Source organism: Dromiciops gliroides, chromosome 6 (genome assembly GCF_019393635.1).
Source record: "Dromiciops gliroides isolate mDroGli1 chromosome 6, mDroGli1.pri, whole genome shotgun sequence".
NCBI lineage: Eukaryota > Metazoa > Chordata > Mammalia > Microbiotheria > Microbiotheriidae > Dromiciops > Dromiciops gliroides.
Genome location: NC_057866.1, coordinates 102,578,832 through 102,606,315, shown reverse-complemented (window position 1 = coordinate 102,606,315; position 27,484 = coordinate 102,578,832). Strand labels below are relative to the sequence as shown.

The following is a 27,484-nucleotide window of genomic DNA, read 5'->3' as shown; positions in this document are numbered from 1 at the left end:
GTATATACATGTGATGGAATACTGTTGTGCTATACAAAATGATGGAAATGGTTGAAGAGAAAACTGGGAAGACTTGTATGAACTAATGCAGAATGAACAGAACTAGGAGAACAATTATACATCAATAAGTGTGGTAAAGGCCAACAATTAAGAATTAGGAACTCTTGTTAGTGTAAGATCAACCATGACTCCAGAGGACTAATGAAACATGCTGCCCACCTCCAGATAGAGCGGGACAAGTATTTTCTAGGACATGGCCATGTGGGAATTTGTTTTGATTGACTAGGAATTTTTGTAATGGGCTTTATTTTTCTTTTGTTCTCAGTTGGAGAAAGGGGTAATACAGATGGGTTTTGTTCATTGAAAGCAGTATGACAGATGTCTCTTGAGGAGTGTGCTATCATACTGTCCTGTATAGGACATTCATCTTTGGTTTCTGTGACTTTGGTACAGATTCTCCCTGCCTGGATGGCCCTTTTCCCTCATCTCTGCCCCTCCCTCACACATAGTATGTACTCATTTTGCGCATATTTACCAGTGCAGGTAGAATGTAAGAGCCTTGCTATAAGGACTTCCCCATTTTTGTAGTTGTATCTCTAGTACTCAGCTCAGTTTCTGGAGCGTTGTTTATTAAATTTGGAAATACTGGATCCCCAGGGATCATTGCTTTAGTACAGTGTTAAGTGCCTACAATGTGTAAGGTTGGGTGCTGGGAATGTAAAGACAAAACAAAAATCCCTGCCCCCATAAAGTTTACCTTCTCTTGGGGGTAGAGAATGCTACCTGTTCATAGATAGAAAAAAAGTGGAACAACCCTTACAGCTATGGCCAGTCATGCTTCATGGAAGAGACAGGATCTGAGCAGAGCCTTAAAGAAAGGCAGGTTCTAAGAGGTAATGAGGAGGAGAGCCCATTTTCAGAGATGGAGTAGTAAAGTCCAGGAACAACTAATTCGTGATGTGAACCATACCCAGAAAGGTGAATGGGAACCCGCTTGTGGAAAGCCTTTACAGGCCAGATTAAGGGCAGTGGAATACTCTTTTTTTGGTGAGGCATTTGGGGTTAAGTGACTTACCCAGGGTCACACAGCTAGTAAGTGTCAAGTGTCTGAGGCCAGATTTGAACTCAGGTCCTCCTGAATCCAGGGCCAGTGCTTTATCCACTGCTCCACCTAGCTGCCCCTCTTTGAGCCAATTCTGATGAGTGTTAGGTTCATTTACTGCCCAGATTAAATAGATTACTCCACCCAGTTGGGTGTGTGTGTTAGTCCCTCCTTGAACCAACTCTGATGAGTTTAAGGTTTTTGAGCCTTTTCTGATGATTGTATAATTCATTTACTGCCCTGCTCCTCTCCCCCCCCCCCCCACTCCATAAGCCTTTTCCTGTTTCTTTCATGTAGGATTTCACCTCTGCCCTTCCTCCTCCCCCAGTGCATTCCCCTCACCCCTCAATTTAACCCTAAGGATGTCATCATGGGGCAGCTAGGTGACACAGTGGACAAAGCACCACCCCTGCACCCAAGGGGATCCCAGCCAAAACCTGGACTCAGACACAAGACAGTCACCCACTGTACGACCCCAAGTATGTCCCCCAACTTCAATTTTTTATAGTTCTCTAGGGTCTTGTATTTGAAAGTCAAATTTGCCATTCAATTTCAGATCTTTTCATCACAAATACCTCAAAGTCCTCTTTTTCATTAAAGTCCCATTTTTTCCTCTGAAAGATTATGCTGAGTTTTGCTGGGTAGGTTATTCTTGGTTGTAAATCCCAATTCCTTTGCCCTCTAGAATATCATATTCTATGCCCTCCGGTCCTTTAATGTAGAAGCTGCTAGATCTTGTGCTATCCTGACTGGGGCTCCACAGTACTTGAATTCTTTCTTTTTTGGCAGCTTGCAATATTTTCTCCTTGACCTGAGTGCTCTGGAATTTGGCTATAATATTCCTAGGAGTTTTCCTTTTGGGATCTCTTTCTGGAGGTGATCAGTGGATTCTTTCAATTTCTATTTTAGCTTCTGCTTCTAGAATTTAAGGGCAATTTTCCTTGAGAATATCTTGGAAGATGATGTCTAAGCTCTTTCCTTGATCATGGTTTTCAGGTAGACCAATAATTTTCAAATGATCTCTCCTGGACCTATTTTCCAGGTCAGCAGTTTTTCCCAGAAGATATTTCACATTGCCCTCTCTTTTTTTTATTCATTTGGATTTGCTTTATTGTGTCTTGGTTTCTCATAAAGTCACTGGCTTCCATTTGTTCAATCCTAATTTTTAGGCAATTATTTTCATCAGAGAGCTTTTGTACCTCCTTTTCCATTTGACTTTTCAAGCTGTTGACTTTTTTCTCATGTCTTTCCTGCATCACCCTCATTTCCCTTTCCATTTTTTCCTCTACCTTTATAACTTTATTTTCAAAGTCCTTTTTGAGCACCTCTATGGCCTGAGACCAATTCATATTTTTCTTGGAAGCTTTAGATGTAGGAGTCCTGATGTTGACATCTTCCTCTGAGGGTCAGTGGAGCACTCTTAAAGACTTTTGAGCCAGGAAGTAATATGGTCAGACCCATGCTTTTGGATTATTTTGTCTGCCATAGATGGGATGGGTTAGAGAGTGGAAACACTAGAATTCGATAGACCAATTAGGAGGCTATTCTAATAGGGCCAGAAGGTGATAAGGATCAGAATTGTGGGAATGGCAGCTGTGTGAATTGAAAGGTACAAATAGAGGTGATACTGTTAACATTTCCCTGATCTTACCCTGCCTTTATTTCATCTTTTCCTTAAGGCCTCATATTTTTTTCCATCTATTTCTAGAGCAAGGCTTTTTAAACTGTAGGGGTCGTGTAACTGAATGTGGGGGTTGTGAAAAATTTGGCAACAGTAAAAGGTTATGTATGTTGATTTTATATACCTATATGCCTATATACCTGGGATCACATAACAATTTCTCAGGCAAAAAAGGGTCACGAGTGGAAAAAGTTGAAGAAGCCCTGGGCTAGAGAATCTCCAGTGTAGAAACTTCCTTATCTTCTGTAGTTAGTATAACCAGTCTACAACTGTTATTCTTTTTAAAAAATTTCAATCTTAATAGTATTTTTTTCCAGTTAGATGTAAAGATAGTTTTCAACATTTGTTTTTATAAAATTTTGAGGTTAGGGACAGCTAGGTGATGCAGTGGGTAAAGCACTCACCCTGGATTCAGGAGGACCTGAGTTCAAATTTGGCCTCAGATATTTGACACTTACTAGCTGTGTGACCCTGAACAAGTCACTTATCCCTCTTTGCCCCACAAAACAAAACAATTTGACTTTCAGATTTTTCTCCCTCCCTTCCTTCCTCCCCTCTCCAAGAGAGCAGCCAGTCTTGATGTGGGGCCGGAATCTGAAGGTCGTGAGTTTGATCCTCACACAGGGCACCAAATGATGTGGGATAGAATCAGGGGTCAAATTGATTGTGAGTCATCTCTGAACAATTACAAGACTCAGTGACTCAGTTTCCCAAGTTTTATTGCAATACTGTGGGTGACCACAGGGAGAGAACCAGAATAGTAGAAAGGTATCTCTCGAATAGTGAAAGAAAAGACAGTTATATTTATAGTATAGATAAATTGATTATCAGTCTTACTATAATAATCTCCACCTTGGGGAGGTACAAGGGAGGGCCTGTCCTACTCATTATAATCTCCACCTTGGGGTGATACAGGGTAGGGTTTATCCTAATTTGGAGTTCCTGGGGTCCTAAGGCAACCCCAGAGGCGGGTACCTTTTTCAGTTGGAGGTGTGTTTTGGGTTTACATGTCATAAGGTGAATCTGGGGACAAATTTGGCCTTTTCTGCATGTCTCTTTGGTTCCCATAGCTAGTTTCAAAACATTTTTCTTTTTTATTTCTGGTCTGAATTTCTATAGGCTATCAATTCCTTTATTGTAGTCAGGTCTCCTCAGCCTAGGTCCCTCTGTTCCTGTTATGGGTACTGATTTCTGTGGGGAAGAGAACCCAGCATCCTGACTTATTAGACCCCAGTTAATGGATAACTTATAAGTTAAATTATTAAATTAAATTAAATTAAAGCTTGGGTCTTAGCTGAATTAAAGCTTGGGTCTTAGGTTTTTCTGTTAACCCTTTTTTACCTCCTACATCAGTCTCATAAAGGTTATAAATGTACCATTATTACAACTCTTATTCTTTTTTTTTGGCGGGGCAATGGGGGTTAAGTGACTTGCCCAGGGTCACACAGCTAGTAAGTGTTAAGTGTCTGAGGCCGGATTTGAACTCAGGTACTCCTAAATCCAGGGCCGGTGCTTTATCCACTGCGCCACCTAGCTGCCCCCAACTCTTATTCTTAAAGTACTTGATGATGCCTTGAGAGGTAGGACTTGAATCTGGATTTTCCTGACGCTAGGGTGGGACTCTGCCCACTGTGCAATTAGTGTGGAATTTTTGACTTTTTCTATGACAGCTGATGAGTTGGTTTGGATATTGAATTGATAATTTATGAAAGGGGGGCAGGCACTTCCTTTTCTTTGGGTTCTCACATAAAGCCCGCAACGGCATTGGGAAGCTAAAGTGGGGCTGCAATCACACTTTAATAAGGCACAAAGGGCATAGAGACAAGCATTGAAAGGGGTACAGAGGCAAAGAGCATGGGCCCACAGGGATGGGCTGGTGAAGGGAGGCAGGTAAGTGGGGAAGAGGTTAGGGAGGGGGAGCAGCAGAGAGTATCACTCACATCCCCATGGGTTAGAGTTGAGAGTCTGTGGACCCTTTGGAAATAGAAGAGTTCTTGGGGGCAGGAGTTTTAAGTTCTTGGTTTTTTGTAGGTTTTTTTTTCTTTTTTCTTTTGACAGAGCAATGAGGGTTAAGTGACTTGCCCAGGGTCACACAGCTAGTGTCAAGTGTCTGAGGCTGCATTTGAACACAGGTCCTCCTGAATCTAGGGCCAGTGGTTTATCCACTGAGCCACCTAGCAGCCCACTGTAGGTTTTTTCTTTCTTTTTTTCATAAAAGTATTTTATTTTCCATGTAGAGATAGTTTTCAAAATTTGTTTTTATAAGATTTCTAGTTTCAAATTTTTCTCGCTCCCCCCTCCCCAAGACAGCAAATAATCTGATATAGGTTATATATGTACAATCACATTAAACATATTTCTGCATTAGTCATGCTGTGAAAGAAGAATCAGAGCAAAAAGGAAAAACCTCAAAAATGTAGGTTTTTTCTTACCCACGCCTCCTTTGGTTTAGTTCATCAACTTATTCAAATCATTTCAGTAAAATTAACATGTCCACATCTCAGTTATCAACACCACTTACATATTATAGGACCAAAAGCGGTGCCTGGATGGCTTATACTGCTTCAGGACATACTCTCAGGATGTGAATTTTTGTTAATACATGAAATAATTGTAAATGATGTTCCTTTGATCTTTGGGTTGGTTTGTATGTGATTTCCATTTTCCCCTTTGCAATCTTATTTCCTGCTATTGCCTCTTTGTACTGGCTACTTATAAACTTACTATAATGACTAGAAGGAGGGGGGGGGTCAAGGGAACCAGAACAAGATACAATTTCAACACACATGTATCTGAATTAACCCCCCCCCCTTTGAACTTCCTGAGTTTCTCATTTGTTCCCTAAAATCTCACTGTATTTTCACTCATTTTTCTCCTTTGCTTCAGACTCAGAGAAAGAGATGGCCTTCCTCCTTTATTGTCTTCTGCTTCCTCCCTGGAGTGTGCTCCATTAATCATCTTGTCTCATTCGGCATCTCTCAAACACAACTCCACAGTGACTTTCTAAACAATGGATTTTTTTTACCCTCTTTGCCCTGTTCCTTTACTCTCTCTGTAGCATTTGCCCCTCAATCACCTTCATCCTTCATGATTTTCTTTACTTCTTTGGCTTCCGTGACACTAAACCTTTTTTGTTTTTCTTCTGTGACTCTGCCCCTCTGTTGCCTTTGATAGAATCTCTCTTTGCTTCCTCTTCCCTACAAATGTTGGTATTTTGCAAAATTTCTCCCTCCCTGACAGGGTTGTTTTGAGGCAAATGTTACAGAGTATTGTATAAATATGAGCTATTATTTAATTCTTGGTCCTATTCTCTGTATTTTATCCTCCACTGAGTGTATTGAACAGGAATTGTTTTTGTCTTTATCTTCCAATACTTAGCACAGTGCTTGGCAGGTAGTAAACATAAATGCTTATTGTCTAACTCCCAAGGTTTCAAGTCTCCCCTTTATGTGGATGTCTTCTAAAAAGCACCCGGTTTCACATCTTATCTTTCTTTGACTCTAGTAAGATCATAGGATCATAAATTAAGAGCTGGAAAGGAGGACTTTACAGGCCATTTAGATGAGAAAATGTTTCCAAAGAGGTTAGTTAAGGGATTTGACTGGTTAAATATCAAGGGTGGAATGTGAGGTCTTCCTGACTCTAAGTCCAGTCCACTATACCTGTGCTATCTCAGGCAAGTCACTTAAACTCCCTGGGCCTTATTTTCCTCATCTCTGAATAATGTATGGGGTCTGAGTCAGCTCTAGCTCTATGAGGTTGTTATTTTTTTCAGCTTGGACTCCAGTCCTGCTAATTGCTGCTGGACATTTCCACCTATCTGTGCTGTCCAGACTTTGAACCCACAGTGTTGGTTGTATTGCTGTCCTCCAGGTTTAAGACCTTGATGTCATCACTGTTTATGGGTTTGAATTTGTTTTCTCCCACATTCTACAATAATTCAGCAAATATTTTAAGTGCCCATTCTATAGAATATTGAGTCATTGAACCTAGTGGATTATTCCTTTTTTTAGTGAGGCAATTGGGGTTAAGTGACTTGCCCAAGGTCACACAGCTAGGAAGTGTTAAGTGTTTGAGGCCGGATTTGAACTCAGGTACTCCTGACTCCAGGGCCAGTGCTCTATCCACTGTGCCATCTAGCTGCCCCTATAGTGGATTATTCTTGTGAAAATATATCTGGATCTTAGTTTGTCCCCTTATTACCTTGCCTCTTAATTTGTCTTTACTCTATTCAGTCCATTCTGTACATAGGATCTTGATCTTGACACTCTTGTTTAGTTACTTTTCATCTTTTACTAAATAAAGACTGTACTTTTCATCCTGGTATACAAGCCCCCCAAAACTAGTCCCAGACCATATTCAGTGTTCTTGTCAAATTGGATTCCTTGTTAAAAATCATTTAAAGACACTTGCCCTTTCCTACCTTTTTCTCCTTTGGTGATAGCGTTCCTTCTGCCTATATTGACTTTTCATATGCTCTTCTAGTATTGACTATTTCTGTTTTTTATCATCTTGTTTGTTGGGTGCAATATGGAAACCTCAGGTTTACTTTAGTTGGCATTTCTCTTACTAGTGATTTAGAATATTCATGTTTCACATTTTGTTAATCCTTTGTTTTCTGAAAATTGTTCAAATCTTTTGACCACTAGTATTATTAAGGAATGACTTTTGTTGTGTCTCACACACATATATGACAATTCCCTAAATATCCTGCTTCCATTTTCTGTTGTTAGAGATTATGTATGCCTGCAAGCAGCTACCCCAAATTCCTGATCTCCATCCTAGTCACTTGGTTTTTATGACACTGTTCTTTCTTGATTCTCTTTTCTTTCATTGAAGTATAAGCACGATTTTCTCCCAAAGAGAGAGAGGATAAAGTCAAGGGAAGGAGAAAAAGAAGTTTGGGATAGATGTTGAGGAAGAGTGAGATAGTTCATCTTCTTGGAAGGATGAGTAAAAGGATTGTCATGCAGCAGTGTGGGCCCAATTGTTGAACTGAAATTCATAGCGGGTTTGTACATATTTTGTCAAGGCTAATTTTCTCTGCTAAGTAAATTCCAGAGGGATTTTGTGCAGTTAGGTTTTTTGTTTTGGTTTTTTTGTCTGTATTCAAAAAAGTTAAGCAGTTATTACACAACTATGTATACTTTATCTTCAAGATTTTGTCATTTCAACAGTGTGTATGTTTTCCACCAATATAGAGTAGATCTTCTTCGTAACTTTGTAAATGGTTTTGAGAGTGGTGGCTGAAAAAATCATCACCATGTTTATCCCATGATGATACAACCTGATAAATGAGTTTCTTTTGAGATACCTGTCCATTACCATATTTAAATAAATCCTTTCTAGGATCCATGAGGGTTTTCATTCCACTAGTATAACCTTCAAGAATAAAGAGTCAGTACCATAATATAATAAGATATCAAGTAGGACTTTAGTGAAGGGAGAAAACAAATGTGGACATATACATATACACTTATATGATATATGTACGTATATGATAGATGCACACATTCCTTAGTTTTTAAACAACATGAACTCATTGTTCATGTTTAATAGTCTCCCTAAAAATATTACCTGTAAGTAAAACTCCAGTTAAAGCAATTGCCAGTGCAGTACGGTGTAAAGCAGTTGTTGAGAACAGTTCTAGTTATCTTTTGACATAATCCCAGAGAAAGAAGGTAAAGTGAGGTTTTGTTGTTTAGTTGTGCCCAATTCATCAAGACCCTTTTTTAAGATTTACTTATTTGGCAGGGATGCTAGAGTGGTTTGCCATTTCTTTCTCCAGTTCTTTTCACAAATGAGGAAATTGAGACAAACGGGTTCAAGTTATTTCCCTAGGGTCACAGAGCTACTGTGAGGGCCCAATGACATGCCCAGGGGCAGTGTAGCCAGTTTGTTTTAGATCTGGGGACACTGGCCTCCTGGTTGTTCCTTTCATATGACCCTCCATCTTTTGGCCCCAGGCATTTTCATCTGCTGTCCTGTCCCCCATGCTGTGGATGATCTTCCTCTTCATCTCTGCTTCCTGGTTTCCTTCAGATCCCACCTAAAATCCTACCTTCTGCAGGAAGCCTTTCCCATCCCTCTTAATGTTAGTGCTTTCCACTATTGATTATTTACTTTTTTAGCTTGTTGGATGCAGTTTTATACTGTCTCCTCCATGAGTTCATTGAGGGCGGGAACTGTCTTTGCCTTTCTTTGTATCCCTAGCACTTTGAAGAGTACCAGGCAAACAGTGAGGGCTTAATAAATGCTCATCATCTCATTGACTGAGGCAGATCTTTCTGATTCAGGGTCCCTGTTGGTTCTCTATCCACTATATAACAGTGGTCAGTAAACCACATCTGAGAGCCAGATCTGGCCAGCCGCTTATTTTGATATGAATGAATGAATGGCAAGCCAAGAATGGTTTTTACATTTTTAATGTAATAAAATTTTTTATTTAAAATTTTAAAAACCATCCTTAAGTTAAGCTACAAAAAAAATAGGCAGCAGCAGGACTTGGCCTTCTGGTCATAGTTTTCTGACCCCTGCATTACACTTAACTGCTTATTATGTTATATTTGCCTATAATATGATCAGGGTGGATTTGATTGAAAGTTAATTGATTTATATCCAGATTTGATTCATAATTTAAATCACTAGTTAGTAATCTTTGATGTAATCATTTTTATTACATTAAACAATAAAATAAAGTGAATTTCTGCGGTCAGATATAGCTTTAATAATATTTTTGTAATTTAGAACTAGTTTTGGGTTTTATCTCGATTAATGAACCCCCTGGGAAAGATGCTTCTTTATACTTTTTGGGTAGAGCCACCGACTCTTTAAATTGTTTTTTTTTAAACTTCTGTTTTTTTAATTAGTTTTTTTTGAGAGAGAGTCACATTCAAGGTTAAACTCACTTGCTCAAAAATGAGAATAGGAACAGAAAGCTACTAAATGCAACAAATTAAAAAATATATTTGAGATTAAATGGGACTAAAGTGAAAGAAGAAAGAGTACAGAAAGAAATACTCAGGAAAACAGAAAAAAGGAAATAGGGAGAGAAACAGTAAGGAGAAACATTCTCAGTAAATCCTGTGACCCCCTTATTTCTTTCCCAGGCCATCACCCCTTCACTAGCTATTCTTTCCTCCATTCCCCATCTTGACCCCTTGGTGAACCATTTCAGCTTTACCTGCTATCTTCTCTTTCTCTTGAGTTTCTTGTCTCATTATTATATTACAGAACTTTACCTGCAGAGTCTTAGCCTTGGATCACTCTCAACATCCACTTCTGTATCCACTCTAAATTTATGTTACTCAACTGGGCCCTTACAGCTGCAAGGCAATACATCTCAGTAATTAATTCACTATTCCACTAAGCACACAGGCTCTTTCAAAACTTTTCATGCCTTTTCAAATCTCCCGTGGTTCCCCCTCTCCTCATTCTCTCAGCTTGCCTTTTTATTTTACTGAAAACCCCAGGCATTTACTGAGAGCTCCCTTTTCTCCCCATCTCATCTCATATCACCCCAGATGCATTATACTCTTATCTCCTCCTTACAAACCCTTTCAGGTGTGATACCATTCCTTTCTGTCTTATCCAGCAGATTGTCCCCTTTCTTGCTTATTATCTTTTTAAAAATTAAAAAAAAAATTTTTTTTTGCAGGGCAGTAAGGGTTAAGTGGCTTGCTCAGGGTCACACAGCTGGTATCAAGTGTCTGAGGCCAGATTTGAACTCAGGTCCTCCTGAATCCAGGACTGATGCTCTATCCACTGCACCACCTAGAGCTGCCTTTTCTTGCTTATTATCAATCTTTTCTTGTGTACTGGTTGCTTTGTCTACCAACATGCTCCTATTTCCCCATTTCTCAAATCCTTAGTTTGATCCATCCATTCCTATACCTCTCCCCCCTTTTGTGGCTAAACTCCTTAAGAAGGCTTTCTCCAGCCCTTTCTTCTCCCTCTTCTTAAATCTTTGCAGTCTGTCTTCCTACCTCATCATTAAACCAAATCTGTTGTCTCCAACCTACCAGTAATGGTACTACCAGTTGCCAAGTCTATGGCCTTTTCTCAATCCTCATCCTTCTTGACAGTAGTTGATCCCTGTTCTTGATACTCTCTAGGTTTTCATGACTTTGCTCTCTTGGTTCAACTCTTACTTACCTAATCAGTCCTTCTGTTTCCTTTGCCAAATCTTGATCCAGGTCATGTTTGCTAATCATAGATATTCCACAGGGCTCTGTCCTTAGCTCTCTTTTCTCCCTCTATACTGTTTCACTTGGTGATCTCATCTCATCATCTTTATGCAGATGATGCTCAGATCTGCTTTTCTAGCCCTAACTTTTTTGGACATCTCAAACTGGATGACCTGTAGGCATCTTAAAATTAACATGTCCAAAGCCGAACTCATCTTTTTCCTCAGCTTTTTCATACATTATTGATATATTATATCTTTCCAGTCACTCAGACTTCAAAACCCCGGTGTCATTCTTGATTCCACACTCTCTTATGTCTCATGTCCAATCTTTTATCAAGGACTATTGATTTTACTGTCTTAATGTTATGTTGTTTAGATAGATTTTAATGTGTGGTCGCCTTAAATTAGAAGCTTTAGCACCAGTCTTTGGGCATTGAGCATTTATTAAATCATACTAGGTATTAGAAAAAAAAGAACACATAGAGTTAAGAAAAGCTCTATCTAGCCTAGAGTTTCAGCCTGGTCTGGTTCTTCCTCAAGTTCTCTGCCACAAGCCTGCTTCTACCATGAACTCCTCAGTGTGGAAGCTTCTTAGAGGTCTGGAGCAGAGGCGGTCCTTACACACAACTTCAAGCTGATTGGTAGGAGCCATCCAAATCCATTGCTTCACTGGACTTGAATGTGGTCTTGAGTTAAGTTCAAAGTCTTTAGCTTCTGAGAACAATATCTCCTTAAGGGCTGACCAGGTGTGGTTACAATCTAATTAACTTTAAGTAGGCTAATCAGCAAAGTCAGTCACTCAATTCAATCAGTTTAGATTAATCTCCCAGTGGGCCTTTGAGTATCTGCTAAATCCTATTATTTTCTCACAATGTCATAACCTCTTCTCTCACCTACATTCCCCACCCCTCTCTTCTGACATTGTTCTGGTGCAAATCCTTATCACTTCATACCTGGATTGCTGCAATAACCTTCTGGTGGGTGTCTGTCTCAGTCTCTCCCTACTCCAGACCATTCTTTACTCAGCTGACAAAGTAGTCTTCCTAAAGCACAACTCTGACCTTCTCTCTTTACTACGTAAACTCCCGTGACTCCCTATCACAACCTGGATCAAATTAAAATCTTCTGTTTGGTATTCATAGCTCTTCACGACACTCTTCCTAGTGAATCCTCCACCCTATTTGCATTCCATTAACATTGCCCTCCTGGCTGATTTTTGAACAAGATACTCCAGGATTTTCAGTTACTCCCCCATGCCTAGAATGCTCTCCTTCCTCATCCATCTATACCTGTTGACTTCTTCAAATCTCAGCTAAAACATCACCTTCTTATAGGAAGCCTTTTTATATCCCCCTCAATTCTAGTCTTTTCTCTCTATCCAATTTATCCTGTCTTATTTGTATATAGTTGTTTTTATGTTGTCTCTTCACTAAGCTTGAGATCAGGAAAAGGCATCTGCATGAGTTCAAATCCAATCTCGGACACTAGCTGTATGATTCTGGCTAAGTCACCTCACCCTGTTTGCCCTCATTTCCTCATCCACAAAATGGGCTGGAGAAGGAAATGGCAAACTCTTCCAGCCTCTTTGCCAAGAGAAGGCCAATGGCCTCACAGAGAATCAGACACAAGTGAACTTCCTGTGATTCTGAGGGTTTCTAGAACAGGGGCTTTACCTTTCTTTGTATCCTCAGAGCTTGGCCTGGTGCTTGGCACTGGAGGCTTCAGTAAATGTTTATAAGCAGTGCCCTCCAGTTGTGTTTATCTAATTCTTATGTGTATCTAGTTAGGTAGACTTCCAGGTGTTTTGTACATTCTGGAATTCTTTTAGATGGAATTGCTCTTACTGCTCTTCCTACTGGATCTTGTTAATTTTTACACAGGGTGACCCAAAAGTCTTAGTGCAGTTTTAAGCTATTAAACTTTAAGGTGTTTTGTTTTTACTTTAAAACTATTTAGCTATGAAAATTTTAACTATTAAAGATTTAACAAAAACCTGCAATAAGACTTTTGGGACGTTCTGTGTAGAACATTGTATATAAATGCTCAGGATTTTTGTGGATTTATTTTATATACTGCAAATTTGTTTCAGTTAACTGTTAGTGTACTTAATTACCTACAGGGTCAACTATCTCATCATCCACAAAAAATGATCTTTTTGCCTTTTCTTTAATGCTTATACTAATTTTTTCCTGCATTATTGCTATAGTCAGCATTTCTAATATGTTAAATGGAAGTTGTGGTCGTGTTTTCACTTGTTTTCCTCCTGATTTTATTGGAAAGGATTCTAGCTAATTACATATTTTTTGTGTCAGTCGTGTCTGACTCTTCATGACTCCATTTGGGATTTTCTTTTTTTTCTTCTTTTTTTCCTTTTTTTGGGGGGGGCAGTGTGGGTTAAGTGACTTGCCCAGGGTCACACAGCTAGTAAGTGTCAAGTGTCTGAGGCTGGATTTGAACTCAGGTTCTCCTGAATCCAGGGCCAGAGCACCACCTAGCTGCCCCCGTTTGGGATTTTCTTGACCAAGATACTGGGGTGGTTTGCCATTTCATTCTTCATCCCATTTTAGAGTTGAGGCAAACAAGATTAAGTGACTTTACCAGGGTCACATAGCTTCTAAGTGTCTGGGATCAGATCTGAATGCAGGAAGATGAGTTTTCCTAACTTGATGCCTGACACATATAGTGTCCCTATTTTAAATAGCTTTAAATGGCACTAAGATTTTTGGGACACACTGTGTAATGGTAGCTTTTGATTTTAGATAGGTATTCTTTGTCATTGAAGTGAGAGGATGATTTATTCCTGTGCTTTCTAGTGCTTATAGCAGAATTGGTTGTGGTATTTTGTCAAGTTTTTTCTCTATTGATTGATCATCAGTTGATGATTTTTGTTCATTTTGTTATTAATATTACCAACCTTGCATTCCAGGTAGACATCCAGACTAATCATAGCGTATCATTTTTGGGTTTTTGTTTTAGCCTCTTTGGTAATATTTCATTTAGAAATTTTGCATCAGTGTTCATTATGGATACTGTTTTATAGCAGCAATTCTCAACATTTTGGTTTCAGGACCCCCTTATGCCCATAAAATTATTGGAGACTCTTTTATAATCAAACATTGAGGACCAGCTTTTGTTTATGTGGGTTCTATCTGTTGATATTTACCATATTAAAATGAAATATTTGTAAATATTTAATTCATTTAAAATAACAATAAAAAACATTACATTAACAAATATTTTTAGTGAAAATAATTATTTGCCCCCCAAAATTATGAGAAGAATGACATTGTTTTACATATTTTTGCAAATCTTTACTATTGGGCTTAATTTGTTTTTGTGTACTCAGTATGTTGAAGTATGTTGTTTTAGTTGAAGTATATGAAGAAATCTGGCCTTATACAGGTATGTAGTTGGAAAAGGGAAGAGTATTTTAATAGATGTAACATTCCAGTTATTAGCAAATTTTGTTTTTGCGCAAAAAATTAAAATAATATGAAAATTATGACTTTTATGTGCTGCTTGAAAGGGTCTCTTGCATTACACAGAAAACTATTTGTCTATAGTTGTATGTGTGTGGTTTGTCAAGTTGGTGGCTTTTCCTGCTCAGCTATATATATATATATATATATATATATATATATATATATATATATATATATATATTCTTTCTAATTATTCCTGCCAGAGCTAAGTGGTCTACAGGATCTACCTAGTTCAATGAAGCTCTGGCTTCGTCACTCACCTAAATGCTTCCTACTACATTTTCCTCCTCTGGCTCATAGATTTCCTTACTCTACCGCATATTCTCTTTTGGCTTCCTTTTATACAATGCCACTCTCCACCTCCTTCCTGACCCTTTTACCTATTTTCCTAGGTTTGCTTAAAATATACCCCTTCTCTAATCCGATCAAATTTTCATTTTATCCTTCACACTGCTGTCCATGTAATTTTTCTAATAGAACATTCTGCTTATGTAACTTCCATTCAGCACCCTTCAAGAGCTGCCTGCATCCCATTGACCAAGTATAAACACTGGGTGCTGGCTTTGAAAGTCCCCGATCACCTGGCCCAGACCTGCCTGTCCAGCCTTATCTCCTCCAAGCCCCCCTTTCAAGCACAAGCCAAAGGATTTATTTCAGTAACTTGCTTCTCACTTTGCCTCCTCCCATCTCCTTGTTCGTGCTCATGCAGTCCCCCCAAAATATACTACATTTTCCTCTACTTTTTGAAATTCCCCTCTTCTTTATTCCTCTGTGAAATCTTCCCACAGTCTAGTAGTTGAAAGTGATCACTCAGCTGCTCAAATTCCTCATTTCATTTTGACTTTTCCTTTCTACTTATTTTTTTCCTGATAATTGTGTGTAAATCTCCCCATTAGGTAGTAAGTTTTATTTCCTCTCTGTATCTTCAATAGGTAGCAAAATGTGCTACACATATTAGGTTCTTCAAAAAAGTTTCGAATTAAATTTTGTGAAGACAACCAAGACACAGGTATCATTCAAAATCATTGTGAAATAGGGATTATGATTTATAATGAAACAGTATGAAACAATAAATTAACAGTCTTTTAAAAAAAGCTATAAATAAGTAAGCACAGGCTGCGTTATGGACCTGATCTTTAGTTGGGTGAGATCTCTAGATTTAAAATTACTAAATTTGATTACCCTATCCAATGCAGTTTTAGTCATCATTAAGTCTTGAAGATCACATTCAGTATCAGAAATGTTTCAGTACTCATACTCAGGATGTTTCTGGAGATAACAAACAATAAGTAGTTAGTTAACAGACCTGATTAGTGCCATTGTTTCTTTGTAAATTTAGGCATACAAAAAGGAAAAAAAATAAAGCTTTTATTTCTTTAAAAAAGGTTTTTTTTGTTGGTTTGTTTTCAGAAATTACTATTTTATGATGTGCAATATTAGTGGTAAGAGCTAGGCTTTAGAAACCTAAGACCCTAGTTCATATGCTGGGCTCTGCTAACTGATTACCTGTGTGATTTGTTGTAGGCATGTCACAACCTCTCAGAGGTTCTATTTCCTCATTTTAAAAAGGGTTTGGACTCAATCTCAGAGGCCTAAAGCTATGATCCTACAGTCAGTCTCAAGAAATATAAATAATCAAATAGAATTTATAGTGAATCTCCAAATAAAACCTCAAAATCCAAATTGCATCTTTTTTTTTTTTTTGGACTAGGCAATGAGAGTTAAGTGACCTTGCCCAGGGTCACACAGCTAGTGTCAAGTGTCTGAGGCCGGATTTTAACTCAGGTCCTCCTGAATCCAGGGCTGATGCTTTATCCACTGCACCACCTAGCTACCCCCAAATTGTATCTTTAAAAAAAATAATGTAATAATTTAAAATAAAATCAATCACCAAGAGCCTATTATGTGCCACCACTGGTAAACTCACTATCTGTACCTAATGTAAATTTATAATTTACATTTCCTCCCCCTGAAGTCTTGAGTTGATCAGCCTATGTAAGTTTGAAGCTCATCACCCAGTTGATTGCAGAGTTACACATTTTTTGACCACATCAATTTTTGATGAAGGTATAGTTCCAGATCTCACATCCATTTCAGGCCTCAGCCTTGGGACATCTAGGGCAAAATGCCAGAGTATACGGTAAGACAACTCGGGGCTCAGCTTCTGGATATCTGGGGCAGCAACGCACCTGTTCTGAAGGAGACTAAACCTGTATACCCAAGGCAAAGTGCCTTTGTGTAGGGGGTGTTGCTTCTAGGGATTCAGCACTACAAGGCAACCCTGTTCAGTCATCACAGGACCAGGTGCGTAGGTATCCCTTTCTTTACTGTTCCCCTTTCTATCATATGCAAAACACTAAGGTCTGGTACTCCTCATTCCTGTGCTTACTAAGTCAGTGTCTGCTATGGCAAAAATTCTCCCCTTTTATCTTCTCTGGCAAGAAGAGTCCACAGGTAGGAATGAGGGATGCTTCTACTGGTCTTCTTGGCACAGTGTTTCAGGAACATAAGAAGAGCAACCCTGGGAAGGGCAATAAAGGATTCGGTATTACTTGACCAGAGCCAGGTTTTCCAGACCCTAAGATTTTGAGGTTGTAAAGGGGGAAAAAAATCTGGGATTTCAGGCAGTCTTAATGGGAATGGGAGGTTACAAGATAATATAATTTGTGGAATATATAGAGATAAGAGGTGGGTAGCATTTTTCATAATAGGTCCTTTAGAATTGCCTTGATCAGAGTGGCTAAATCTTTCACAGTTGACCATCATTACAGTCTTGCTGTTCCTGTGTATGGACAGTGTTCTGGTTCTGCTCACAAAGTGTTTTTCCTAAAGCAGAGGTTTGACCATGGTACCCCACTGCTCAGTAAACTCCAGTGTCTCCAAGAGCCAATAGAAATGTCTTTGGCACTTAAAACCTTTCTCAGTCTGGCTCCTTCTTACTTCTCCAGACTTCTTATACTTGAGTACCCCCTTCCACACCCTCTTGGGATCCAGCCACACTGGCCATCTTGCTGGGCTTCAAACATGTTCTTCCATCTCCCATCACCATTCCCTTGCACTGACTGTAGCTCTTCCTCCATCCTCTGATTCTTAGAACACCTGACTTAAAATTGGACTAGGCTCCAAGTACAGTCTCCTGCAGGAAGCCTTTCCTGCTCCCCCTAGACTCTAGTCCATCCTCTCTAAGATAGATAACTGCATCTTGCTATTTACCTTTACCTCGCAGGCTCCAATTTAGATGTGTTGTCTCCTCCAGTAGAATGGAAGCACCCTGAGCCCTGGGATGTTTTTGCTTGTATTCCCAGCACTTAGTAGAGTGCCTGACAGACAAGTGATTAACACAATGCTTGTGGAGTGATCTTTGGACAAAAGATCCTTAAGCCATCTAGTTTAACTCCCTCCTTCTGTAAAGGAAGAAACCAAGGCCCAAAGAAGTTCAATGCTTTGTCCAATGTTGCCCATGCAGAAGGTGTCAGAAATGGGATTTGAACCCATGTCACAGGATCATAGCAGAGCTAGAAGGGGCTCAAGTGGCTAATATCCTCATTTTACAGATGAAGAAATTGGGGCTTAAAGAGGTTAAGTGACTTGCCCATTGTTGGAATTGGCATTTAAGTGGGAACTGGGAAGTTAAGTGACCTGCCCTGAACTCACACAACTGAGTGTCAGAGGAGGGATTTAAAACCAAATCTTCCTGACACTACTACAAAGAAATTACGGATTTTGAGAATTAGAAGGGAACTCAGCAGCCAAACCGTACACAAAAGGAATGTCCACTATGTTGTTCCTTATAAGTGATCATATAACCTCTGCTGAAAGAACTTCCAGGTGGGGTAACCTGCTATTTCTCAAGGTAGGCTGTTTTGTTTTTAAACTATCTTGAATTGTTAAGAATTATTTCCTCATCAAACTTGACTTTGCCTCTTTTCAATTTCCACCCATTGGTCCTGGTGTGGCCTTCTCCGCATAACAAGCTTTCAGAATATCTGAAGAAAGCCATTATGGCCCCTCTTTCTTTTTTTCTCCAGGTTAAATATGCCTAAATCCTTAACCATTTCTCCATTCATGTCAAGATCTTTCATCATTCTGGTTATCTTCCTCTTGACATTCTGGCTTAAACTGTGGTGTCCAGAACTGAACATAGATATTCCAGACGAGTTAAAGCTCTTAAGGCAGCCCAAGATTGTATTAGCTTTTTAACTGCCTCATCACACTGCTGACTCATTCATCTTACAGCTCTAAATCCCAGCTCTTTTTTCAGAAATGCTCTCTATTCATGCCTCCTCTATATTACACTTGTTGTACCTAAATGCAAGACTTTACATTTATCCCTACTGAATTTTGTCTTAATAGATTTAACTGCATGCTCTAGCCTTTTAAGATCCTTTTGGATCCTGACTGTTATCCACAGTATTGTATTATATTATATGTAGTCCTATATCCAAAAGAAGTCAGACATAGAAAAAGGTCTTAGTTGTACAAAAATAGTTATCACAGCTCTTTTTGTGGTGGCAAAAACTGTTAACTAAAGGTATACCCATCAATTGAAGAATGACTGAATAAGTTGTATTTGTGATGGAATACTCTTGCAATGGAGGAAATAGGTGATTTCAAAGAGACATGGAAAGACTTGTATGAAATGATGAAAAAAGTGAAGTGAGCAGAACCAGGAGCACAACTTCCTATTATACTAATACTATTAATGTTTCTATTTTCATAGCACCTACGGTCTAGGCACTGGGCTAAGCGCTTTACAAATGTTATCTCATTGGATACTATAACATCAACATTATAAAAATAATTTTGAAGGCTTTTATAAACCAAAGAATAACAAGGGGAACTAGGAGAACAATTTATATAACAATATTGTACGATTTTGAAACCTAAGAATTCTATACAGAGACCATTCATGATTCCAGAGGACCACTGATGAAATATACTATCTTCCTCCTGACAAAGAGGTAAAATATTAGGGTACAGAATGAGACACACTCACATATTTGGATATAGTTAATGGAGGAACTTGTTTTGCTTGACTGTGCATATTTCTCAAGAGAAATTTGTTTTCTCTTCCCTCTTTTTTTAATGGTGTAGGAGAGAAAATGGATTTCTTTTAAATAAAAAGAGAGATAGATGGTGCTACAGATATAGAATATTCTATTTGCTTTAAGATGAAGCCACTATATTTTAACTTAATTGCTTTATTTTGTCACAAAAAGACCTCACAGAGTGGGGGTAATCTGTAAATGTTTCTAGTGTAAAAACAATACATCAATTAAACTTTTTTTTAAATTTTTTTTTTTAGTGAGGCAACTGGGGTTAAGTGACTTGCCCAGGGCCACACAGCTAGTAAGTGTTAAGTGTCTGAGGCCGGATTTGAACTCAGGTACTCCTGACTCCAGGGTCGGTTCTCTATCCACTGCGCCATCTAGCTGCCCCACTATTTTTTTTTTAAATAGAAGAACATGTAAGATACCTGATTTAAAAACAAAACAAAACTAACCTGCAAGACATCAAGAAGTGCCCTTTCTTTTCAGATTGGCAAGGATCATAAAACTAAGATATGTTGAATGACAGAGTCGTGCACCAAAACATCTCAGTAGGCTAGAACATTGAGCCAAATGTAATAAAGGGAAATTTTATTCCATCTTCTGTTGAAGTCTTTTTAAGTTGGAATGAAGATAGTCATCATTAAAATCAAGTCAAACTGTTCAGTAACTGAAAAACCATGTAATCTGGGGACAGATAATTATAGCAGTGCCCCTCAAGACAGAGAAGTTAGAAGAATATGAAAACAGGATATTAGGTACATTTTTCTGATACTTTTGATAGTAAATAAAGCCTTAGACTTGTTTTAAAAAATTGACTTCATCACTATAGGATAGAAAAAATGGCTGGACAGCTAATAAGGAAAAGAAATGGGCATTTTAATGGACCTCAGATTTAGTGAGTAAACATTGTGATAGACACTGATATACATTGTGATTGTATATCACAGTGCTGACCAATCTGCTGACCAATCACTATTGCTGGGCAGATAAGCCTAAGAGCCCTAGAAACCACAGTTCCCTTCAGAGCACTGGCCTTGTTTCCTGTTTCGACTTTCTAGCCACCACTGAGGGGAGCCACCTTTCTGGGGAAGGAACCCAACATCACCAATAATACCAACCATTGGCTAACTGCTACTAACAAGCAGGAAAATCTAAGAGCTTTGGGAGCAGCAGCACCACCCAGACCACTAGCACTGCTAAGGCATGGCCTCTATAGCCATTGTTCTTTAGAGAGGTGACTTCACAACTTACCCCCCCAGATACTGTGGTTCCTATCTGTCTATCAGCTCCCACAACTACTGAAGACTCAGAAAAGAAAAGTTCTTGCCATCAAAGTCCTTGGTACTGTCAAATGGTTCAAGATTAGAAACTTTTTTTCTTTTTCTTTTCTTTTGGTGAGGCAATTGGGGTTAAGTAACTTGCCCAGGGTCACACAGCTAGTAAGTGTTAAGTGTCTGAGGCCGGATTTGAACTCAGGTACTCCTGAATCCAGGGCTGGTGCTCTATCCACTGCACCACCTAGCTGCCCCAACATTAGAAACTGATAGGATTTTATTATTGGTAATGGCATTAAAGAAGATCGATTAACTGTCTGCTTTACTGCAGCACCTCAAGAACCATAGGATACATTTCATCCCATTTTAAGCTAAAATCTCATGTGTTATCTTGCCCTATTAGAATGTGATCTCCTTGAGTACAGGGACTGTCATGTTTTTCTTTTTGTGTCTCCAGCACTTAGCATAATTCTTTGCACAGAGTAAGTATTTTAATAAACACCTTGTCATTTTTTTTTTTTTAGTGAAGTGCCTTGCACATAGTAGCCACTGAATGTTTGTTGAATTGAATTGGCTCCCTGTGGGTAGCCCTTCAAGTGATAGAGATTCAAACTTGACAATTCTTAGAGTGATCTCAATGAGAAATTAGAGATGTGAATGGATGCTTCTTTTGATACTTTGGCTCTGTCATGGTCTAGTCCAGTAGAATGAAACTCAAATAGAAAATCACAATTTAACATTAAAACAAAATTAACAAGACCCACTACATTAACATCTATGTTGTATTTTTACTTATTACTTCTTTTGCTAAACATTTCCCAATTACATTTTAATTTAGTTAGGCAGTACTCTCTGGTCATGTCTTTGACCTCTCTGGCCTGTACTATAAACATTTTTCCTCTACTTGAATGAATACATAGTTAGATCAAATTCACTTGAATAATTATGGCTATAATTTAGGAGTCTCTCCCTGGGTTCTGAGACTAGACAAATAGGGCCACAACTCTCTATTGGGAACTCTTCTTCATTTGACTGGATGGGAAAACACTTCTGGCTAGTTTACATCTCCCACATTTATGTCTCAAGATTACATCTTTGGAAGAATGTTGTATGATTTTGACAAATGCATAGAAGACACCTTGAAAACCTTTAAAAGGTGCATTACCAAATCAGATGCTTAAAAAAACCCAACCCACCAATAAACAATGGCATCTTGTATTTATGACTTTCTGTCATTGTATAACCATAAATATATGAACTCCTGTATAATATTTGTAAAAATCTGTGTTCTTTCATTGAGACCTTTTAAGTCCTTCATCAAAGGTGTCTTCAGTTTGTGTGTAGATTATTCATGGAAATTTTGTAAAAATGAGAAAGTAAGCATGAGTTTCTAGTTATTGGTAATTTTTCTTTTTGTGTAATAAGCTCTGTGATTTTTTTTCCCCCTAAGCATTAGGTGTTTTCCATTAATTCAAATATATTAAGAATCCCTCCCTCAGTGCCCTCCAATTTATTTCCCTTCCAGCATGGTCCTCTTCTGTGTATATTTGGTCTAGTATAAGACTTGGTTCTTCTGAGTTTTCTTTAGGGACATTTCTAATACTTTATAAAACACTCAAGAAGGGAGGAAGAAGATAAACTCCCAGTTATTCAGGTTTGAGATCTGTTATATAAAAAAGGAACTAGACCTGTTTCCAGTGGGCAGAGCTAGGAGTAATAGAATTAGAATTGAGGTAAAGATGGTGCTATCCCAAAGTGAAGTGAGTGGTGGGCTACCTTGATTGGTAATTCATTTTCCCTCACATTGGGCCTTTATATAAATGGATGATCATTCGTTTTAGGCATGTGGTAGAGAGAGCATATTTCCTCAGGTGCAGATTGGGCTAGATGACCTCTTATAACCCTTCTAATTTTGAGATGTTGGCCTTGAAGTGAAGATAGTACAGTAGATTGGTGGGGATATTAAACATTGTTGACTGACTCAGACATGTGAAATTAAGCATGTGTGACAATGGCTGTCCTTTTTGTTCTAATGTGCAAAATTATTTATAATGATGACATACAAGGATTTGAGAACATATTTTCATAGTTTGTGATATACTGTTATATTTGCGTTATGCCACCATTTATAACCTTAAATTAATTTCTTTCAGCTTGTGAAGCTGCACAAGATATCAAAAGGCTGAGTGAAGTGGTACACTGTCGTCAGTATTTTTACAAGTAAAATGAAGATTAGTTTTTAAAGTAAGTTTATTTTCTTTTTTTTAAACATTAATTTAAATTTTTACAAAATAGAAATATGTGGTGTAGTATGTACTTGGCAAAGAGCCTAGAATTTAGTTCACATTTGTAGTAATGGAAGTATTGCCACTAACTTCGTAGTCTTCCCCTAAGCTGTGCTCCAGTTAGAAGGAGGTAAGTGCCTAATCAGGGAACATGCTTTTATTGAGCACTTTCTGTGTGCCAGGCCTTCAAACACTGAGGACCCAAAAGTACAGGTGAAACAGCTTTTTCCTTTAATGAAGAAAGTGGCACTTGAGTTGAGTCTTTTTTTTTTTTTTTAGTGAGGCACTTGGGGTTAAGTGACTTGCCCAGGGTCACACTGTTAAGTGTCTGAGGTCGGATTTGATTGAGTTGAGTCTTGAAGGGAAACCAGGAATTACAAGAGGTGGGGGAAAGTGGGAATGTATTCTGGACATGGGGTAGAGTCAGAGGAAAGGCATGGAGGTGGGAAAGGTCATTCGTGTAGTTCAGTGAGTAGACATGTATGACTGGATTGAAAAGTTTGGAGGAGAGAATCAGTATAAAAATATTGGAGAGGGCCAGGCAGTGAAGAGATTTTAAGTGGCAAACAGAGGAATTTCTTTCTAGTCCACAAGACAATTTAGAGTGTGTTGAACAAGGAATCTTAAGAAAATGCCTTTGGGGGCTGCATGGAGGATCGATTGGAGTGGGGAGAGGCTTGAGGCTGGAAGACTAAATAGGCTATTGAAGTATTCCTTACTTGGTAATGAGGTAATGAGGGCCTGGACTAGGTTGGGGGCTGTGTGAGTGGGGTAAATGTATGAATTCAAGAGATGTCCTAGAGATGGAAAGAACAAGATTCATCACCTGATTGGATAAATACAGTGAGTGAGAATGAAAGCAAGATTGGAAACTTGGTTGGAAGGGTGGTGGTGTTTTTAGGGGAAGAAAAGAGTTAGGTTTTGAACATATTGATTTTGAGATGACTGTGGAATATCCAGTTTGAATTATCTAATAGTGGTTAGTCATGTAGGCCTTGAGCTCAGAGGAGAGAAGTTCTGGATATATAGATCTGGGAATCATTGGCAAAATTACCATTGATGGTAATTGAATCTGTGAGCACTTATGAGATCCCTAGAGAATGTAAAGAGAAAGATAATGGGGCCTAGGAGAGAACCCTGGAGTATAACCACAGTTAATATGCATAACATGTTTGATGAATCAGTAAAAGAGTATGAGAAGCAATGGTTGGACAGATAGAACCAGGAGAAAGCAGCAATTGGAGCTGAACTGGTTCACTAAGTGGTTGAGATTGGGAGGGAAGACTATAGCCATGGAAAGGGTGACGATCTGGCAAAATAATGACAAGTGGAGAGATAGCAGGTTCACTGAGGACAAAGAATAAGTTTGGGAATAGAGGAGAGGCACAGGGAGAAATGGAATGATGGGAGATCGTAATGAGACAAAGAACTTTTGAGATTTCTCCATCAGGGAAGTTGAACACCTGTAGGTCATGGCAGGCTCAAAGATGTGACTATCCCTTTATGAAGCTGAGGCAGAATGGAAAAGTGCATAGGTGTTGAAGATTGAGGAGCTGAAAAATTAGGATATTTGAGGGAACATTAATATGAAGTCCCCCCAGTATGAGAACAGGAGTTGGGGTAGAGATGAACACTGTGAGCCAAGTACTGAATTTGTTGAGAAAATAGGGAAAGTGTGCCTGAGTCAGTAAATGGATTGTCAGTTGTAGGATACAGATTGGATGATAAATATGGATATTAGATACCTCAGAGTAGGAGAGATTGCTGGGTGATAGTGGCAGAGGGAGAGTCTGGAAATGCCATTGGGGAGCAAGGATTATTCTGCCTTCCCCATTTGGAACAGTAATTCAAGGGATTTGAGCCAAAGTACCACAAGTACTAGAAAGGAAGACGTGAACTAAACCCTCATCCAGGATGAACCACATCTTACCCCTTAAAGTTTTTTTTTTTTAATATCATCACATCAGAATCAACTTATACCCACACCCTCTGTGCACACTCCTTCTATCTGCCCTAATACTTCTTAAGATTTATGAGTATCTTCTTCCCATGTAGGGATGTAAACATTTTAACTTTGTTGAATAACATTTCCTGTTTTATCTGCCTGTGCTTCTCTAGCATCTTGTATTTGAAGATTGAATTTTCTATTAATTTTTGGACTTTTCATCAGGAAATTTTTAAAGTCCCCAATTTCATTGAATGTCTATCTTTCCCCCCTGAAAGATTATGCTTAATTTTGCTAGGTAGATTCTTGGTTGCAATTCAAGCTCCTTTGCCCTCTGGAATATCATATTCCAAACCTTCTGATCCTTCAATGTTGAAGCTGCCAGGTCCTGTGTGATCCTAATTGTGGCTCCTTGATATTTATTTATTTATTTTACTCCGTGATATTTAAATTGCTTATTTCTCCCTTGCTTGCAGCATTTTCTCCTTCCTCTGATAATTTTGGAATTTAGCTACAATATTGTTTGTGGGGGGGGGGGGAGGGCTTTCATCAGGTGATCATTTTTTTCCTCTGGTTCCAAGCCATTGGGACAGTTCTCCTTGATTGATTTTTTTTTTTTTTTTGGTTGTTGTTTTTGGTGGGGCAATGAGAGTTAAGTGACTTGCCCAGGGTCACACAGCTAGTAAGTGTGAAGTGTCTGAGGCCAGTTTTCAACTCAGGTCTTCCTGAATCCAGGGCCAGTGCTTTATCCATTGATTAATTTTTTTGATCATGGCCCTCAGGTAGTCCAACTTAAATTTTCCCTCCTGGATCTATTTTCCATGTCTGTTGTTTTTCCAATGAGGTATTTTATGCATTCTTCTACTTTTACATTCTTTTGATTTTGCTTTACTGCTTCCTAATGTCTCATTGTGTCATTAGCTTCCATCTGCTTAATTCTGATTCTTAAAGGAATTATTTTCCCCAGTCAACTTTTGCGCCTCCTTTTCCTTTGGCCAATTGTATTTTTTTAAGGAGTTGTTTTCTTTTTCCAAGCTATTGACTCTCTCTTGCATAACTTTCATTTCTTTTCCCAGTTTTTCTTTTACCTCTCTTTGATTAATAAAGTCCTTTTTGAGCTCTTCTAAGAGGGCTTTTGGTATTGAGACCAATTTATCTTCCCCTTTGAGGGTAGGCATCTTGACATTGTTGTCCTCTTATGAGTTTGTATTTTGGTCTTCCCTGTTGCTATAGTAACTTTCTTTGGTGAGGGTTCGTTTCTGTTTCTTATTCATATTTTAGCCTATTTTGTTCCTTTTAAAGTTGAGCTTTGCTTCTGGGATAGAGGGGGCACCGTCCCAAGCTTCTTTTGCTAGGGGCCAGAGGCCTGATTACTGGCTTTCTGCTCTGAGGTCTTAGCAGCTCGAGGCTTGTTTACTGCAGTGGGGTGGTCCAGCTTAGTTGTACCTGTTGTGTAGTAGATACCCTAGCTGCCAGACTGCCTTCTGTGTTGGGGCTGGAGGCCTCATAACTGGCTTGCTGAGCCAGGGCTGAGGGTCCTCAGCTGCTGATCTGTGCTGTGGCTAAGAGCCTTCCACTGGCTTGCCCAGACACTCTCTGTGATACTCTGTGATCCCCTTTTACCCAAGTGAGACAGACCTTTCCTGAAGTACTTCTAGGTTATCTTAAACTGGAAGATTGTTTCACTGTCTTTTTGTATGTTCTATAGCTTCAGAATCTGTTTAGATGTTTTAACATTGTTTCCCAGGGAAACTTCCTGGCTTCTCTGTGCCCTCTTGGCTGCACCCACTGAGGAACCATATTTTGCTGGACCAGAAAATCATGAGAAGAGCTTTAAAGTGAGGGGAAGTTTCTTAAATATAGACTGGGAGTTCCAGAGAGCACAACGGAAGGAGTTGGGCAGATATTGAACAAACATAGTATGGCAACATTGAAGTCAGTGGGGTTGACAGAGTAGACAGCAGGAGTGTAGAGGGCAAATTTTCTCTTCTGAAATCTGAAATTTACTATCACAGAGTTAGGGGAAGGGATCAGAGCAAGTGCTAGATAGTTTGCTACCTGGTGTATTGAGGCCTGAGAGTGACTTGTGTCCCTGCTAGTGGGAAGGAGAAGTGGCAGCCTGGTGGTATATAGCCAACAATATTTAATCTCACATCAAAACATTTCCTCAACTTCTGTCATGTGGAAGCATCTTGAATGACAATACACTACCATCTATGAACAGATTTCAAAGAAAGAGGAATGTAATAGCTGATCTCAAGGATTTTATGCTCCAACTTAAGAGAAAAGCCCAACATATAAAAAGATCATTCAAGTATTGATTGAATGGCTGCTATGTTCTATTAGTATAATTGGCCCTGAGGAAGATACCAGAAAGAGAAATGACATTTCTACCATCAAGAAGATGTCTCCATGGCCTTTTTGGTCACCCCAGTTTTTTATTCTTTGGAGATTGTGGGGTTCCATGATTCTCAAC

The 27,484-nt window shown here is 38.9% G+C and overlaps 1 protein-coding gene across 5 annotated transcripts in view; it reads left to right on the top strand.

The window, feature by feature from the left end:
- Positions 1–27,484, top strand: part of PCGF3 (polycomb group ring finger 3) — a 129,940-nt gene that overhangs the window by 14,173 nt on the left and 88,283 nt on the right. For all 5 annotated transcript variants that reach the window (XM_043970584.1, XM_043970583.1, XM_043970582.1 and 2 more), the window contains exon 2: positions 22,932–23,022. The gene's annotated coding sequence lies outside the window, so the exon portion shown is untranslated. The remainder of the gene's footprint in view (positions 1–22,931; positions 23,023–27,484) is intronic.